Genomic DNA, 19916 nt, shown 5'->3' with positions numbered 1-19916 from the left:
ATGTTGGTGGTTTTTTCAGTGACCCAAATTCTGCTCTCAGGTATGCATACATGACTACTTTTTACTGCACTGGAAATTGTCTATCTATATTTTCAAGTTGATTTTGTCCCATTGATTTTTCTTGACATTTGGTGTTAAGCCTACAGAAAAAAAAAGCAATAAATATAAACTTAAATGTGAGAAAACTTGTGAACTGATTGACAGTATGAAGCTTAGAACTATTCAAAGCAATTTTCCATGTTAGCAATTAGCTTTGAGACAGAGTGCTCTTTGAATGCTATTTGACTAGCTGCTTTTATTTTGGGGAAATGGGAGCCATGGAAACCTACTTTTAAGATGACTGTTAAAGAAGTTGTCTTGGAGCAAGATACAACACTCTAGCAATAACTTTGCCAATTATAATGAAATACTTCCAAGATAATTACTGAAAAGTAAATTTCCTTTTGAGAGCATCATGTAGTTCAAATCAGTGAGGGTTTGGGTTTTTTAAAAATATAAAAACCTAAACCTTTTACGTATATTTTAAACACAGAGATATGGAGTCTTGGAAATACTTGGTGTTACTCATGGCTTCATGGTAGTGCAAGTTTTATTTTCTACTCCTTAAAATTTTCTTCTGTGTTGATTAATTTATTTGCAAATATACACTTAAATTAGAATACATAATGTACATGAGATTCTTAATGAAAGGAGTTACATAATCAAGTGTAAGTTGTGCTTGATTTTCCCTTGGATATTTTGCAGCAGTAAGATTTTTTTCTTCTTTCTATATAGACTGAGGCTACAGAGAGCAGGATTAGATCACGTTACAGGAGACAGTTTCATTTTTTCCTGTGAAATTTCCTATTATTTCCTCCTGCTATTTCCACTTGTTCTGCATGACAGCAGTCTCTCTGCAGAGATCAACAGAAAGAGAAGAATCCATGGAAATAAATCTAGGTATTAGAGCAAAACCCTTAAGAAACTGTGTGGTATAGACTAGGCAGAAAGCCTGGGTAGAATGAGTGCAGAACAAAATCTAAGTGAGGAGAGAAAACTCGTACCGGCATTAGGGAAGAACACACCAACAAGGAGAGTCAGTTTTACAGAGAAGGCAGGCCACAGTGAAAAAGGGTTGGATATAGACCATCAAGCTAAGAGTTCACCTCTTTTTACACCTTGTGTTTTTCACTGTACTATGCTATATTTGAGTCCTTTTGGTGTTCTGTATTAACTTATCCTCAGTATTCCATAGGCTTCTGAAATCCAAAGGATTACAAGGGAAAGGATTCCTTACTGTCATTTGAATAGTCAGGGAAATACTTTAATTTATTACAGTAATGCTTCTGTCTCCCTTTGTCCTTATTCTTACAGCCTTACATATTCTGAAACCTCACAAGGAAGTGAGGATGTCTAATTATGCACATATATCCCTCACCACTCACTGTTTTCTATTGATTTTGACATCTTATTTGCCTAAGTAATGCCAAACTCTTCCATTTGTATTAAATACCACTGAACTTCAAATCCGATAAATTAAATTTGAATTTTAAAAATGATTCTGTGATTCTTTGCTATTATTGAGAGGGTTTTTTATTTGTTATTGTTGAGGAGAAGCTGGGAAAGAATGTAACACTGCAATTCAGAAGTGTTATACCAGGGACCTTTGTTGCAAATGAAATTTATACTGGTTTCTGTGTAGTGGTTTTTAAACCAGTTTAGTTACACCGATGGAAAGCATGGAAAGCTTACTATGGACACCATCATTTTAATTAAGAATGTCTTTTCTGCATTTAATCCAAAAGGAATGAAAAAAAACTTCTTATTTCACAGGTGTCTGTTTGGACATTTGTTACAGTTATATGGTAAGACTATTTGTACTTATGCCAGTCTTATACCTGTTCCACCTATTTTTCTCAACTGGTTTTTAATTTTTTTCTAGTTTTCTCTATTGGTTTCCATTTGATTTTTTCCAAATATTTCAAACACATTAATTATGTTTCACAGCATCCCTTTGAGATATAAAGGCTATATAGAAATAATGTAGTCAATTACTGAAATTCATCTACAGTAATGTGATATCTGCAGCTAAGTAAGGTATGCAGATAAATAAACACTTCAGGCAAGGAACTGAAAAACAGTTGTATTGAATAGAACACCCAGAGATTTTTGAGGCATATAGGTTGTAGTTTAGTGAATTAGAATTCAATTAGCACAATGCCATTGCTATAGAAAATGTTCCAGAATCTATGACAGTTACCTGGTATAATATTCATTGACTGAATTTAAGCTGCCTAAAATTCAGGTGAATCCTGCCAGCTGTTATTAGCAATGTTCCCATGGCACTTTCATAAGATCTCATTTTGCCAATGGATGTAATCATGTGCCTGGTGCCACTCACCCCTGCTTCTCTGCTTGCCCAGAAAGGCTTTGCACTCCCTTAGGTCAAAGCGTACCTGTCAGCCTTGTGTGGATGTCTTGGATACCTTAGATGTATGAAATTAATCTAGATGCCTATGTTTATGCAAATGGAACAAGCACTAAGGGTTTCAGATCAACTTCAGACTGTAGATGCCCAGAACAGGATTCAGTTCCAAAGTAGGATACTTTCCAGACTTTTGTATCTGTGTTGCATCTGCCAGCTGTACATATGTGTCTTTTGCTCCCCAGAGTATATGAACAGGCACTAAATGCTCATGTGAATGGAAGTACATCAAGTCCCTAGTCAACCTAGTGAATGAAATCTAAAGATGTATTTAGCTGACTATTGGTCATAACCCAATTTTAAGATGCCTATAATCTGGAACTAAATTGTATTCACAAAGTCTGAAGGAATTAAATTTACTAATATCAAGTATTTTGCTTTTGCATCTCATCTGGAAGAGTGCATACCCTCTCTCTCACTTGCTACTCACAGTAAGTATTTTTTAACTTTTGTGAAAGTCATTGATGCTCCATTCAATATAATAAAAACAGACAGGAACACTTGGTCAGCTTGTTAGCCATTTAGTATTAAATTAATTGGATTTCCTAAGGAAGAAGGAACTTGGATATGACTTGAGGCAACTCTGACTTTAACGACCAAAAACTGACGGATTCAGTGTGGCTCACCCACTTGCTTACAGGGCTAATGCAGTCTAGAAGAGATTCATCGTATCTGCATCATGCAGCATTTGATCCTGGGTTTTGTTTGGGCCCTGTGTTGTGCCGTTCTGGCCTTAGGTCATAATTATTAACTTGCATGTTTATGTTTTTCTGTTGAGTGCTTGAAATAATGTAAAATTATCTTTTGGCTTATCAGAATTGTGTTTGTATAATATGAAACTGGAATATAGGGGTTTTTTCAGCTGTTCTAGTTAAAAAAGATTAGAATGAAAATTGAAACTTTCAGGGTACAGTTCTCTTTGGCAACAGAAAGGAACTTGTTTCTCCTGTTCTTCCTGGGCACCACATGTCATTTTTTATTTGGTAGATATTTAAAAGACTGAAATTAGAATCATTAGGGGTCATGGTAAAATTATTGTATCAAATAATTGGAAAAGCTGCAGGGGGACTTTTCTTTCTTGCTGAGTCAGTGTTTGTTTGCTTTTTAAAATGAAATGAATAATTAAATACTGAAATCACCATTGTCTTTAAGGACTCAATGATCAACAAAAAAAATAAATCTCTCTCCCACCCCTAATATCCTAGGAAAGGCTTTTACATCTTTATGTCTACTTTTGTTCTCATTTCTACATGTGTTATCTAGCCTTAACCTCACCAAAGTTGTTGTTACCAAAATCGGAATAGAAAACGCAACACCAATGTACCATTAGGAATCAGGCATTCTTATTGCAGTGCTGGATGCATGGGGATCATTCCACCTAACATACATGCAGTATGTTTCAATCAAACAAAATTATATAGTCCCACAATATGTTTATGGATTACATTTGTTGGAAAATCATACATATTCATTCAACAGCTATGTTAATTAGCATCGTGCATGATCCTTACAGGTATCTCAGAGTCTTCTAAAGGGGGTCTCAAACAACAGTTGACCCTATATTACAGATGACCGATCACTGAACCTAATTTACTTCACTTATAACAGAGAGCCCAAGGAGAATCCAAGTTTGTTTATTAGTTACCTATACACCAGCCTCTTCAGTGACTGTAAGTTTTAAATGACTCTTTCCCTCTTGGCATAAAATTACAGTGAAAGAAAACAATATGGCTTGCAAAGCTAAAATGGACTATATTACATGGTAACATTATGAAACTGTGTACAGCATAAAGATAACAGATATTGTATGACAGCAACCAATCTAAAAGGAAAGGAAGTCAGCCAGCTGCTTTACACTGACTATAAAGGGGAAAAAATAGTAATCTGCTTGTGGTAAAGAACCTGACTGGTTCTCTCTCTCACATTTATAATTATAACTGTGGATAGATCCTGCCTACATGGCCTATATTTCTGGAACAGTACCCAGGCATAGTAATGTAATATGTGTACATTTCACTATAAATACTACTTTCTAATGGCATTTAAGATTTTTTATTGCAGAAGATCAAGGAAGGTTTTAATGATAAGGTTATGAGAATCATGATTCTAATGGTATGTTTTGATAAAAGTGACTGAAAAGTGAATTTCTATGCAAGAGAAATAATTTTTTTTCTTTAATGAAATCTTGAAGTAAATATTGATATTCTTTGGCTTTACCACTCGCAATTCTATTATCAGTGTAATTTTCATGTAGAAGTAATTGTGTTGACTAGCCTTTAGCCTATCTAAATTCAGGCATTTAAATTATGTATGTAACCTGACATTCTAGTTAAGCTGTGTGGTTTTCCTCCATAGTGTATTGGGTTTGCATGGCAAGGTTTTGGTAGTGGCAGGGGTTACAGGGCAGCTTCTGTAAGAAGATGCCAGAAGACTCCCCTATGTCTGACAGAGCCAATGACAGCTGGCTCCAAGACGGACCCACCGCTGGCAAAAGCTGAGCCCATCGGCGATGGTGGTAACACCTCTGTGATTACATATTTAAGAAAGCGTAAAAACTACTGTGCAACGGCAGCCAGAAGGGAGAGAGGAGTGAGAATATGTGAGAGGAAAAACTCTGCAGACACCAAAGTCAGTGAAGAAGGATGAGGAGGAGGTGCTCCAGATGTGCCAGAACAGAGTTCCCTGCAGGCTGTAGTGAAGACCACGTTGAGGCAGGCTGTCCCCCTGCAGCCCATGGAGGTTAGTGGTGGAGCAGATACCCATCCATCTGCAGCCCATGGAGGACCCCACACTGGAGCAGGTGGAGCTGTGACCCCATGGAGAGCCCAGGCTTGAGCAGGTTTGCTGGTAGGACCTGTGACTCTGGGAGGGACCCATACTAGAGCAGTCTGTTCCTGATGGACCGCATGCTATGGAAAGGACTGACGCTGGAGCAGTTCCTGAAGAACTGCAGCCTCTGGGATGGCCTCATGTTGGAGAAGTTCATGGAGGGCTCTCTCCTGTGGGAGGCACCCCACACAGGGGCAGGGGAGGAGTGTGAGGAGGAAGGAGCAGCAGAGACAATGTGTGATGGACTGACCACAGCCCCCATTCCCATCCCCTGTGCTGCTCGGAGGGAGAAGATAAGAAAAACTGGGAGCGAGGTGAGCCTGGGAAGAAGAGAGGAGTGGGGGGAAGATGTTTTTAAGATTGGGTTTTATTTCTCATTACCATACTCTGATTTGATGGGAATAAAATTACATTAATTTCCCTGACTTGAGAATGCTTTGCCCATGACAGTAGTTGGTGAATGATTCTCTGTCACTATCTCAACCCACGAGCCTTTAATTGTACTTTTGTCTCCCTGTCAGTTGAGTAGGGGGAGTGACAGGAGGCTTGGTGGGCACCTGGAATCCAGCCAAGGCCAGCTCACCACACACAGCCAGCAGAAAGAGGCACAGACACACATAGGCTCTTCAGTTTTAAATGAACAGGACTGGTCTTAGTTCTCTCTCCCTGTTTCCCCCTCCACTGGCTATAAAAGTGGGCCTAAACTCAGTAAATTTACGGCCTTATTCTGGGGGCCCCCTAGGTCCTCAGAGTTTGTGGGATTCATGGACATCAAAAGCTGAATAGTAAGAAAACCTGCGATAACAATAAAGAATTTTAAAATAGGGAAAATTATCCTGCGATATTCATGAAGCAGAGCAATCCTGAAAAAAGATGGTGAGAATTAGTGAGGACAGAAATGGAATTATATACTGATTAACATGGAACATGACATGGAGATTCATTCTTTTAAAGCAATACAGCAAAAATACATCTATACATCCGGGGAAAATATAGTAGATATGTAAAATCTGACTTAAGTTTGATTTTCTCTTTTGCATTTACTAATCACTTCCAGCCAGGAACTGATAATTTTGAAAAAAATTCTCTCTTCCCCTGCCCACCCAAAACCCCCCAACCAACAAACACAAAAACTCAGCCAAAAAACAACCATAGTGAATCAATGGCCTCAGAGGAAGGGAAAAAAAGAGTTAGGATCTAGCACACAAACATGTTACTTGGTAATAAAAAATTAAAAAAAAGTTTACAGGAAGAAAAGTGACATAAAATGTATATAAAAAATACTTATCAGATAATGAGGGAGATAACGTATACAATAGAAGAACAATACAGAATGCCTTAGGAAAAAGTGTGAAAAATGCAGAATAGCTCTCCTGAGAAAAAAACTGAAAGACAGCACTGAAATCAGCTATATGTGTGTGCTGATTAAGACACTGGAAAAGATGTCTTGTATGATACTGTCATATAATCAAAACTGGACAAGCAAGAGGTAAGAACTAATACTTACATGCCCTAAGCTTCGATAATGATTTCAAAATTGGAGAACATCTAAGGCCACAATTGTTTTGGGAAGATGATAAGAGCAGAATCCATCAGAAAGTGCATCTTTCTTTTTCACTGAAGAGTGTGGCTGATTTCATTGTTACTTCCCTCATTATTCTGTACAGAAGGAAAGAGAATAAGAAACCTGTGAAACACAGACTCTTTGACACTTAGGGATCTGGGGAGTAACTGCATCTCTGAAGCATCAACTGATTATGGCTCCAGCTAACTTTAACATTTCAGGTCCTGATACTGTGCATATAATGAAATCTACCGGAGGTAGTAGGCTTCCACACATCGTCAATTGAAGGACTGAGATTATTAGAATTTTAATCCTGTGTTGCACACATTATAATCCTAGTGTTAGAACCCTAATACTGACTAATCTTTGCCAAAGTGATTTTTGGAACAGGTTTTATTAATATCTCCCGTAGAAGCCAAGTATCATATTTAAATTATTTCATACAGAAAGAAGTGTACTACTTCTTGCTGTCTACATAGATAGCACATCCTAATTCCCTGTGACTCCTCTGTTGTTTTCATTCAGAGGTTCAGAGGAAAGCTAGAAGCATTATGCTTACTTAATCTAACCTTCTAAAGGTAAGATTTAACATAGAAATTGATCTGCAAGATCTAATAAGCATGACGATCACGTTTGCAAAATAGAAAACTCTGTTGGGTTGTGAACATTGTCAATAATTACTTCAGAAAGTTCTTATTCAGGTGCTTTAAGTAACATATAAATGTGCAAACATAATATTGGAGGAAAAAACCACTAAGAAGGTGCCATTGTCGCTTTCTCTGCTCCTGGTGAACGTATTCTGGCTGCACAAGTGAAAAATACTGAAAATATATGTAGGTTCAGAAAAGAATTGTAAGAATTTCTAGACACAAGAAAAACTGCTTCATATAGACAGACAGTAAATCTGCTTAATTTGTCCAAATCAGGATAAAAAAGTAATTTGACAACAAATATTTGTGAAGTAGCTGAAGCCAATGAATGAAAGACAATCTATGGTGTTACATATTTATTTTAATCAGCAACTTTGATTTACATTTGTTAATAGGCTGAAGAAAATACTGTAACTAAAATGGTCATAACTTCACCCATTGAATAACCTGAGGAGCCAGCACCAAATTGTCTAATTTGGTCATGGTTGATAAAATAGTTCAATAACTTTCTGAAAATATTTCTAATTTTAAAACAGTGAAGGAAGGCGACAGTAGTTTTTTGTGAGTGCAATCTATGATTTTCGCTTGTATATTCATACCTGAGCTCCTAAGTTGTGATCTGATTTTCATAGTACTGCAACATAACTAGAATCTCCAGTGACTTGGGAAAGTCGGCAATTTACCTAGATGCCTTAAATAACTTTTTTAAAGCTTCAATGCAAGTATCCAATTCAGAATCATAGTGAGCAATTATTATGTATGCTGTGTGTTACTCTTTCAACCTACTGAACCTCTGACTCTTGAAAATTAATACAAAACCCAGTAACTTATTTGTTTATTGAGCGGCTGCTCCGCAGAAGCCAAACGCTCAAATAATGAGTATTAATTAAACCACAGCACTTTTAGAGATGCACAGGAAGATGCAGAAGTGTGACTGTGCATATTCAAAGAGTAAGTTTTGGTGTGTACCAACTTTTTGTTAGCCTGAGGAAGGAGGTGAGCCACTTGCAAGGATGGATCTGAGGTTTGCCTTAGAGTGAGTGATTAGGGACAGAGATGAAAATGATACATTTTTAGCTTGTGGTAGACATGGAAAGGATATTTAAGAATGTTCTTATTCTTTTCAAAAATACTTTTATTTTATGCATGTCTTTTGTTACTGAATCCAAGCTAAATTTGACAGTTACTGTCAGTATTCATGCAGCTTTTCTATAGTAGTGTATCTAGTTACATTAGCAAAAAGCATGTTTTGGGGAAGTTTTGATATAATGATTTTCTAGACATTTATATTTTTAAATACAAACATAAAAATTCCGTACTTACTTAGCTCTGTTTTGCAGGTTTATGAATCCTCTAATTACAATCTGTAGTCTAAAACAGAGATTACCCTCTGTCAGGGTAATTCTTATTCTGTCAGGCACCTTTTGTGCTGGCTGCTTGCTGAGTGGTGGAAGCAGTGAGGGGTCCCAATGGGGTATTAGGGCAGAGGCTGGCAGCCAGGACCTGTCCCACCACCTCAGCCAGGAGCAGCGCAGCCAAGGGGCACGGGGGCAGTCCCAGCCCTGGGCTTTGGTCACCTCCGTGGGGACAGGGCGAGGCTAAGGCCAGGCTGGGACATGGGCTGTGGGTGGATGGGCAGAGCAGGGCTCTGAGGAGCTGAGGACCAGCCTGCTGAGGTGTCACTGGGACAGAGGCTTCTACATGAAGAGCAATCTGTAAAGAGCACTGCTGTTCCTACACGTTGGACATACTGCTTCCTGTAAAAAGGAGCTTCTTTCTGCCTGTTAGCCTTTTCATGTACTTAGACTCAACCTAATGTTTTAGTGCAATAATCAGTCGATAAATATATAAAAGTTATTATTTTTAAATTGGTGTGTCTGGTCTTTTAAAACCATAGTGCCAAGACTTCAAGGATGATAAATTATGCATCATGCAGTACACAGTGATGGATATGCATAAGTACTGTAATGACTGCTCATAGTATACTACTTGTTTTGCTGGTTCCAAATTTGACCTATAACATTAGTCATGCACAAACATTTATTATTTCAGATAGGCATCTTTGTTCTCCAACTAAATCTTTCCTTATAGATTAAGAAAGGCTGCCCTCTTAAAACGGTCTTAGAGGATGTTTCTTTACTCCTTAAAGCACCTTTAAAATTTTCCAAAAGCATCAGAGAAGATGAAAAACATCTATTTAAAATATCTATTTAAAATCCTCCTCTGTTTTTTCTAATGAATGCCAGTATGCATTCCAAATCATTGCGATTTTGAACACATCTCTCGGTCGCTTAAAGGGACAGAGAAAATCCTTGTTAAACATATTGTTCAGCACTTTACAGCAACAAGTAAAATAAACCATTTTGGTAATATCTCAATATGCTTTAAATCCTGGAGAAGCCACTATGAAACTGATTCTATAGCAGAAGTGGAACTCTCATATATATGCAGGAACCAGATGGATTTAGGTTGGAGTCAGATATTCAACAATAACACAAACCTGGCTTGTTAACAGCAAGGAAACTGTTACAGTGGCAGAAAACCTCTAGAAATAGTTCAAAAAGCAGCTTAAGTATGGAGTTATGGACATGGATTTGCCTCATATATTTGTGGAATGGTTGCACCTGGGAAAACATCAGGAAATGGCATATAATTCTCAGAAAACAAGAGATAGATTGGTAGTAATTGAGGTGTGGATCTTTTAGACAAAAGGCACAATCTGGTGGCAGCTTCTAAAACTTAAAAATTTAGAACCATGCCATTTAGAGAAAAGGGTATCCTTATTCAATCCGATTGAATGATGAGAAGCATAATTGCATCACTGCATGGTCTAGACTTTTCTGATGTTATTTGCCTGCCCCAGACTGCCAAAAAAAGTAATTCTAACTAGAGAAAAAGGAAGACATGAGGATTTTTTTCCCTCTTTTTTTTTTACTGAAGATTTTAGAAGACATATTTAAAAATTAAAAAGAAAAAATAAAATCCAGTTATTTTCACTTTGTTTCTTTATTACCATGAAGACATTTTCCCCCTTCTTTTTCTGGGTCTAGTAAGGTGTCACTGTGACTGTTTTTGCTACAGATCTGAGGGCTAAATATGTGTTGCATTTAAAATCAGATTATAAATCTTTTTCAAGAGCTGGAAAATAAATGACAAGATAGGGTTTACAACAGCTGCTGTGGTTGAATAAACCATGAACTTTGTATTATCAGGCGAGTATCTCTGCTGAGGCTTTAGGCACTTCTCAAAGCTGTACGATATTAAAAAATAATTTGGTTTTTATTAACCATGGCATCCTACTGAATAAATTAGAAGTAACTTTTGATGGATGATGCGTAAGAGTTTTTGCTGTGCTTTAAAATGCACCACATATTCCTCTCAGATTGACAGGGTTAGTTGTTACCTGGTCGTCACATATTTCAGGTTAGTATGCATCATTTGTCCTATTAAAAATGAGAACTTAATTCCTTATTAAAGAATACCATTTCTGCTGGGGTTTTTTTTCCCCTGAAAGTACAGACACCTGTTTATCTGTTTATTTTTCACAATTTTAGTGCACACAGAATGGTGAGGCTTGCACAAAAAGATTTGGTGAGCTGCTGAGAACACAGAAAAGATACTGATGATGCATTTTCCATGCTTATTGCAGAATCTGGGAATGGTAGTAAAGAATGTATGGAGAATGTTGACATTTTCTTTGCTGGGGAAGACAAACTTCCACTACAAGGTGAGATGTTTATAGAAGGCAACTAAGTAAGTGTGATGTAAGAACTGGTAAGCTCATGACTATCTTTCCAAAGTTGTACTCCACTGTTAATTATCCAAAGCAAGAAAATTGGAGGTACACATGCCAGAAAGTAAAGAATAAAATATAAAAATCCACAGAAAAAAGGGAAATGAACCCTTGATACAAGATAGGTACATAATTCTTACAGGTCCTTGGACCAGCTCTCACCTCCCATCACCAAAATCTTAATTCTCCTAATAGTATCTTACTAAGGCCTGAAGTCATTGTAAGTATTAATCATTTGCTTTCATACTTCACTCAGACTAGAAAAAAAAAGATGGGTATGAGCAGCACCATGGACACAAGGTAAATCCCCTAAATAACCAACACATTTATTCTGGAAAAGAGATCTATGGATAAAACATGTGATTAGCTATGAACATTCTTTCAGTTCTCTCAGAAAGAAATGGCAGAAGTATCACTTAGAGAAGGACAACTGTCAATTGCTCTTAGGATCTGCTAATGAATGAATTTTGCATTTTTTCATACTCTGGTAGATTAAGTACATTTGTCAACAGCCTTTATGATTTGCTGTGTAACTTGTGAGGCACAGGTGATGGCCTGTGCATATTTTTATAAATACTTTGCAACTCCTTTATACTGTATGTGTTTTTTCTGTATTTACTTGATAGGTCAAGTAACTTATCTGTTACTCAGTTTTATACAGAGAATATTTACTGAAGTGTGGCATGTTGCTGTCATATATGCCATTACATCTATGAAACTGCAGCAGCCATAGTTTCAACAAAACAAGACTAGCTGTAAAGGCAATTGTTCTATAGTTCCATCATGCAATTTGTGCAGTTTCTTGATTACTAGGGCCCTAAAACTGTCTGTACAAAACATGAATTTCTTCAAGTCAAGTATATATTGTTAAATGTTTGCTATAGTGTACTACATAGCACAAGGAAGGACAAGATTATATGACAACTTCTGGTTAGCAAAGACTGGCTAAATGATATTTTTTAAAGTCACAATCTCCAATTCTCAAATTTGTTTGCAGTCTCATTAAAAGTACATACATTTATGAATCTTATCAAACCAGAAAAATAATGGGAACCACTTCGTGCCTGAAACAGGAAAATTGATTCAGGTTATAAAGCATTTAACTTCCTTAGTATGAATTCATTTAAGTTTTTCAGGATTTTTCTTTCAGAGTAGCAGAGGAGGAACAGATTGTAATTCATGGGAGGTGCCAGTGACACCACTTATTATATTCATCCTTCTAATTACGTGACAGGAATTGTCAAAAGTAGATACTGAAGGATTAGTGTGCATTCAAGCTCCTTAACAAGCCTTATAGAAAAGTAAACAAAAACCTAAGCAAGAAGAGGCGCGTTTCTAGTCACAGTTAATCCCCTAGGTCCTAAAGCCCTACTGAAGTTGCTTATCAGTTTAAGTGTAAATGATGAAATCCAGGCACCGAAAACAGTGATTCTCTTGCTAGATACATTGGCTGGAGGAAATCCTTCCTGTAAACTTTCCAACTTTATAAAACCCTCCCAGAAAATGATTTGCAATATTGAGAAAGTAATACAAGGATAACTATTGTTTACAGGGCAAATAAAATTATGTAATAGCGTGCTACTTAGAACTTGCTGGAATAAGGATTCCTCCATTACAGAATATAATAGACATTTCACTTTTACATCACTTTTTAAATGTATCCATAGAATTAGAAGGATATTCCTACTACCAAATCATACATAATTTTGTTGGTTTCTATTCCATGTTCTCCGATATTTTCAGAATGGGGAGATCCAACATAAACAGGTTTATTAAGCATGCCCTTTGGTTGAGCTGTCCTATGAAAAAAAGTCTCCCTCTTTTGATTTATCCCAATTAGTGGATTGAAATTAGGAGAGCTGAATCAGAAAATATTTTTTTTAATGGTCATCAATACTTTAACTGAAGATGGAAATGCAGAGCAGCACATTAGCTCCTTAGCAAATGAGGCACCAAATATCACTTCTATCAAGTAAAAATTAGAAACTTTCATCCTTTCATGCTCAATTCCTGCTTTAGAGTTCAACCCCGCACATTTTAAATTCAATTTAACATTTCATGACTACTAAAGAATAGAGTATTGCAAAAGGATACATACAGAACATCTCTTTCAGTTTATTCCTTCTAGAGTAAGATTTTAAATTCCACCCCTAGACTCTGAAATTAGTGATACCACAAATTTATCTCTATAAACTGGAAACAGGATCACAGGTTTAACTGAAGGGTAGAAGGACACGGCTTTCATAACACACATCAGTGCATTTGCATTTGTATCAGCATACTGTTGAACAACATAAGGGCAGTAAACCATTGCTACAATGACACTGCTCTTCAATGCAGAGATTCTTTTTGTTGTAATATATCCTTGATAATTTTTAATACAAACCACTACTCATATTTTTATGTGCTAATGCACACCACACTAGTGAAGACATAAATCATACTTGGCTTCACCTAGTCAGTAAATGTATTGTGTGCAGTAAATGTATTGTGTGCAGTAAATGTATTGTGTATATATTCATAGAAATCAGCATCTGTTTGCAAACAAACTCCTAAGAGAACAAGGAGACTAAATAATTGCATAGCTTACTTGCAGGAATAATACCACTGGTGCAGCTGTAGTTCTTTTTATTCGTTATCTTTTATTATAACTGATTTTAAATAAAGAATTACTATGCAAACATTAATAAAATGCTGACATGGAAATTTATCACAGATTATGCAACAACTGCTTTTAATTTTCAATATAATACAAATAATACTTTATACTGTGTAACATGGTGCTGAAAATTTAAATTTATTCTAGTTATTAATATGGTCTAGGAAGTGTTTCTGGGGCCAACTGACATGGTGTGCCCATACCCATACAGCTCATATACATACATCATGCTTACGTTTTCTTTCCCTCCCCAGACAGGGGAGAGCATTCAAATTGCCTATTAGGATCAGTTCTAACAGATAGCCCCAAACCTGCCCATGTGTTAATCTGGAAAATCATAGTCTGCATGGGCCAAAAATATGCCACGGCCTGTGCTAATACTCAAAAGTGGGGACAATTGTGTGTCATTGCTAAGGCCATGTCTGAGTCCTTTTTATTTTACTGGTGTAAACTCAGCCTTCCTGAGAAGCTTTAAAAAAATCAGTAAAAAAATTCCTCCTCCCAGAAGAGGAAAAGATGACAAATCCTTAATACAAGAAGGTTGTGCGGCATCCCACAGTAAGCAAGGAACAAACACTATAGCCAAACAAGTTAACAGGGTGATAAAAAGTAATACTATTCAATTCATGAAGCATTTTATTTACAGACCTTCCACAAAAAGTCTCAATATCCTGTCTTTTCCAGGTTACTGCACAAGTTATCATCAATACATGTCCTCTTGATGTAATGTAATGGTATGCTACAGCACTGGGGGCAGTGGGTTTCTAAGACACTGCCTTCAATTTGAGGAAAGTTACGCTGGAGTTGTGTAGCATCCCCGTAATTTTAATCACATTAAAATATTTTGCTTTACATAAAAGCAATTATGTTAGAAAAATCTGCTTTGCTGACATTGGGACTGATTCTCTTCACTGACCAGCTTAAGTCCTAGGGACAGGCAGTCCTTGTTAACAAGTGGTATGAATGTGTGCTCCCTTACGCTGTCATCCTGCAGCACTCATAATGCTTCAGTTTGTAGTAAGCATTCTGAACAGCTCCTCTGTTTCTAGACTGCTAAATAAGGATCCTGATATTCAAATATAATGATATTTGCATGTAACAAACCTCTGCAGGAGCTAAACCTTTTAACTTGCCTTTCCCTTAAAATGTCTAAATTTAATACTTGTACTTGTGTTGAATAAGGAAAAAGGAACTATAGAGTAGAAAACAGAGAGGAACTGAGGCTTAATTTTGCTTTTGATAAGAGTTCCAAACTAGACTGACTTCAATGAGAATTCTGCAACGACAATTATTATAGATTTGGATCTCCTAGACTTTTACACACAGTGAACTTATTACACTCTTCCTGGGTTCTTCAAAGTTCCTAAAAATTGGAATCACAGAATGCAGATATTCTCAGAAGGCCTTGTTACACTCCTGTTGTATTCCTCCAACCCTAGTAACTCAAGTACTTTTTTTGTAATTCTGCTATAAAACCAAGAAGATTTTATATTCAGCAGTTTATCAGTATTTAGTTTGCAGTACCATAACTGAGAAAGAAATTTAAAACAATTGGGCCTTGGACAATATAGTTTGCAATATCTGACTTTCAATTATATTCACAGAAGTATGAAAAATAAAATGCCTGTGTTACTTATGTTAATTGCACTTTGAATCATCAGAAAAAAAAGAAAAAAAACCCAAAAAAACCAACTCATGTTACATAGATATGTATATTAATGAGTGATATATACATGATTTTGTGTCTGTCAAACACAACCACTAAGTTGAGTAACTGGCAAGAACACAAGTCAAATGTGCTTTCAGCTACCTAGTGTTATTTAGTTATTGAATTGCTTCTATCCTGCACTTAAGCAATTGAAAATTATTTCCTTTTAACATTCCTAAAACAGCACTTGGCACCCTGATGGATCTCACACTGTATATTATATTAAGCTTTTGATCCTTTCTTCGATGATGACTAATGCGAATGTAAACATTCACCCTTTCACATTATGAGACTTCAAGATGGAGAAGAGAGAAAGGAGGGGCTAATTCACAGCAAAGCTAGTCCCAATACCTGAGTGATAAAGTATTTTGACAGAATAGTTCAAAAGTCAAATTGAAGCAATTTTTCATTGCATGTTTTATGCTTTGTATCCTGTCAACAAAAAAACCTAGACATCTTTAAGCCCATATATGATAAATTGCCTCCAAGATATATAATTCATCACTGAAGCCAAATAAACTTTGAACTGTTGGTACATTCCTAGATTACGTAACACAAGCATTCAGGAAGTGTACAGACCAGCTAACTTAAAACTAAGCAGAAAGAAAAATGTAGACAGTGATTATGTCTGGAATTCTGACATTATAATGCCAGCACAGTATCCATCCCTTTTTATCACAGCTTTCAGGAGGTTTTGTTTGCTGTTTAGAAACCAAAACCAAGCTGAACCCCACAGCAAAAAACTCACTTCAAGATTAACATAAAAGCAGAGAGATAACAAAGAAAGCACCAACTAAAAATCACTTTTTCAAACACTTCAAATGATAACGAAGAGTCAGATAAGATGAGATTCTACTACTCAAAGTGGTTATTTTGAATGCTTTTCTAAATGTCTAAGGTATCCAAGAAATCCACAGGGAGCTGACAGATAAGGTGTGGCCTTGCAGGAGACCCCACACTCTTCCGGAGTGGCAGCTAGCTAGGCAGCCAAATGCATGAAGACAGCGATATCAAAAAACTGGTGAGATGACTGAACCACTCCAGTAGTGTCCTTAGGGCCCAGGGTCATAAAAAAGACTGTAAACCTTGGCTATGCCAGAGGTACAGCCTGTGGAAACTCCAGCAAGGGGTGCAGCAGTTACAACACCCCTGAAGACTTATAGCTGGCTCTGAAGGAGGGACCTGGGTTGTCTTTGGAATAGAGGGATAATGCTAAAAGTAGTTTTGTTAATAAAAACACAGCAATGAGCCTGATGGCATTCTTTATGTTCTCTCTTGGTTTTGTGCATACCAATGTTGATCAGGTACTGTCTGATAATTAATATCTGACATGTAATAACTAAAAAGCTAATGTGATGCTTTTGTAGGTTGACAGGTTGGCAATATTCATGGCTGTAGTACTCCACGTATTGAAAGAGTAATACAAAGAGGAAATAGCATTGCAAGTTGCTTAACAGAAAGATATCTCAGTGCTAACACTGGCTGTAAATATATGCCTAATCCCTCCAATGAAATTGATGACAGTTTTACTTTTTGTGGAGCAATTGTGCTGCAGGAATTGAATTTCAGCCACTGGCTTGTTTAACACAGATCACTGAACTGCAAGAAGGCCATTTGAAAACAAATGATTCTATATTCCAGGACCAGTCCCTTGAGATAACTGAGCTTTTGTGTTAGAATGAAGAGAGAAAACCAAGGAGTGGAAAGAAATGTTTAAAAGGATATGAAGGACATAGCTTGGATAACCTGTAATATTGGAGAATGGTATCCCAGCTGTGATTTTAAAACCTGCATGTGTGCTGGTGAAGTAATGAGTGATCACTTCCAATAAGCTATGAAGCTATGTGTGTAAATGTTAAATAACATCTTAATCTTTGTACCAAACTAGTTACAACAAAGGTATTAAATGAGCTAAAGTCTATACAGTAGCTAGGACAGAACTGGATTTAAATAAGAACAAGTGCACCACTCCCCCCCCAGCACCTAAATATACATTTTATATTATGCTTATGCTTTTCAGGGATCAGTTAAGGGTCATTTTATAAACTGACCCCACTCACTGTAGACCAATTGGTGTCAATGACATTCAACTCCTGGTCCAGGATCTGGCTTGTCCCTTATGCCATAATTTTCAGGACTAGTGTAAGAGCAACTACATCATCTAGAAATTCACAGGCACAGGAAATTCTCCCGTGTCTTAATGTGTGATTGTTACAGTTATTTTGAATGAATGAAGTGACAGAAGCCAAAGAAGATCCACATTCTGTAGTCTTCCCTTTGTGGTTGCCCATTTTGAGAAATACATGGCAAGTGAGTTTTCTCCCCTGATTCTTACCAATGCCATTTTTAGATCACAGCTTTGTCCTTTCAAAATTGATATGCTTATATTCAGAAGGCACTGCTATGCCATCCGTTCAAGGAAAGCTATTCTTATCCAGCTTCTCATCTAACACTTCCAAGCGGTAAGTCTGTGCAGAGGTTCCGTGTCAGTGATTGAGGGCACGTGCCATAAGCAGTCTAACGCTGAGCAAGATGAATTTCAGAAGTGAAAATAGTAACTGCCTTTGACTCTGTAGAGGGCATTTTACTTGTGTTGATTCTGATCATTGATTTCCAATGGAATATAATTATTTTGATAGCCCGTCAAAGAAATGCACTCTAAGGCACCGCCACGGCGCCACCCGGCGGTAGCGCAGCGCCTCGCAGCGCGGCTGCCCCGCACCCGGGGCGGGCGGAGAGCGGGGGGTGTGGGGGTGGGGGGGGGTGAGGGTGGGAACGGGTGGGAACGCGGGGGTGGCGACCAGAGCAGTTTAAGCGATGAGGTAAAATAAAAGCAAAAGCACAACAATCATAACGACAGTAACAGTCACAACGAGAAGGAGGGAAGGGGGAGAGGCGCTCCGTCCCAAGGGCAGGGAGCCGCGAGACCCGGTGACACGCGCCACGACCGCCCCCCGCCCCCCCGCAGCGACCGGCAGCCCCGGGCAGCCCCCCGTTACACCCCGAGCACTTCGCCCCGTGGCACGGCCCGTCCCCGTGGCCGGCTGGGGCCCGCTGGCCCGGCCCTGCCCCCGCGCCGTGCCCGTGTCCCCCCCCCCCGAAACCGGAGCGTCCCCGGCCGCGCGCGCCCGCACCGGGGAGGGAATTAACCCTGTCCCGGGCCGAGCCAGGGCAGGTGTACGTACAGCTCTGTAGCCCGGCACTTGTTGAATATAGTACTCTAATGGTATACGAGTTTGAAAGCCCGTTTATGATGGCTACGGCATAGTAGTTTGCCAAGGAAGCGTTTGGTTGCAAATGCTTTTAGTTGCTATTTGCATGTGTGTCGCAGCACCAGCAAAACTATCAAGCTGCAACAAGGTCTTTTACCACCACATGCCACCACACTCTTAGTGCCAGTCCCTCTGCTGCCTTCTCCTGGTCTCTCCTCACCCAGGGCGCGCTCACTCTCTCCTCCCTGCTGCTTCCTCCTCTCTCTTCCCTCGGCTGCCCAACCTCTTAACAGGAGCCAGCCACAGCTGCACCTTATCTACATCAGCCAACCCGCCGCCCCTGCAGCCAGCCCACAGCTGTATGTTATCAATGATAATTAACCCAGCTTCATTCCTCTACACATGTGCATAACTATATTAATTAATCCAGAATGAGTTAAAATACTTCTGTTTTATTTTTACCTTTAAGGAGTAAGTAAAACAGCATAACCTGCCCAAAGCACAAAGAGAAAATTACTGATGCTGTAAAATTCACAGGAATAGCAACTGCACATTTAAAAAACAGTAATTATATTAAAAAAAATCAGCTCTAATATTACTTATTTCAAAAGTAGCATCCGTAGCAAACTAACAGTATTAGGAACTGAAAGACTGATTAATAATGTGCTGTGCCACAACACTGTTTTCTGCTGGTGGCTTGAAAAATACTTTTAGAAGTAGAACCTAAAGCTGTACTAACATTAACAAGCACAGCTGTTTTAATTCTTAAATGGTTTGACCAATTTGATTGTTAAATATAAAATAACTAAGTGTGTTAAATCTAAATAGAAAATCCTAATCTCCTTTCAGAATCTTTTCCAGGATCTTTTTATGAAAGAATTTTGCAACTGTTAAGATGGATACATTGGCTTTATTTAATCTGAACTTGCCCTAATGAAAACAGAACTGACAGGAACAACGGTTGAAAGAGCAAAATGCTTAGAAAAGACAGATTAATGTAAACCTCCATTTTGAAAAGGACAACAGCCATTTCGGAG

General features: G+C 38.0%; 1 long non-coding RNA gene across 1 annotated transcript; it reads right to left on the bottom strand.

The window, feature by feature from the left end:
• Window positions 1-3792: 3792 nt before the first annotated feature.
• Window positions 3793-19036, bottom strand: LOC119142643. The gene is made up of 3 exons (XR_005102368.1): window positions 18853-19036; window positions 6801-6952; window positions 3793-6156 (listed from the first exon to the last, which is right to left on the bottom strand). It is a non-coding gene; the product is annotated as an uncharacterized LOC119142643 (long non-coding RNA).
• Between the last annotated feature and the right edge of the window lie 880 nt (window positions 19037-19916).

Source organism: Falco rusticolus, chromosome 2 (assembly GCF_015220075.1).
Source record: "Falco rusticolus isolate bFalRus1 chromosome 2, bFalRus1.pri, whole genome shotgun sequence".
NCBI lineage: Eukaryota > Metazoa > Chordata > Aves > Falconiformes > Falconidae > Falco > Falco rusticolus.
Note: the sequence above shows the minus strand (reverse complement) of the source record. Positions and strands in the feature narration are given on the sequence as shown.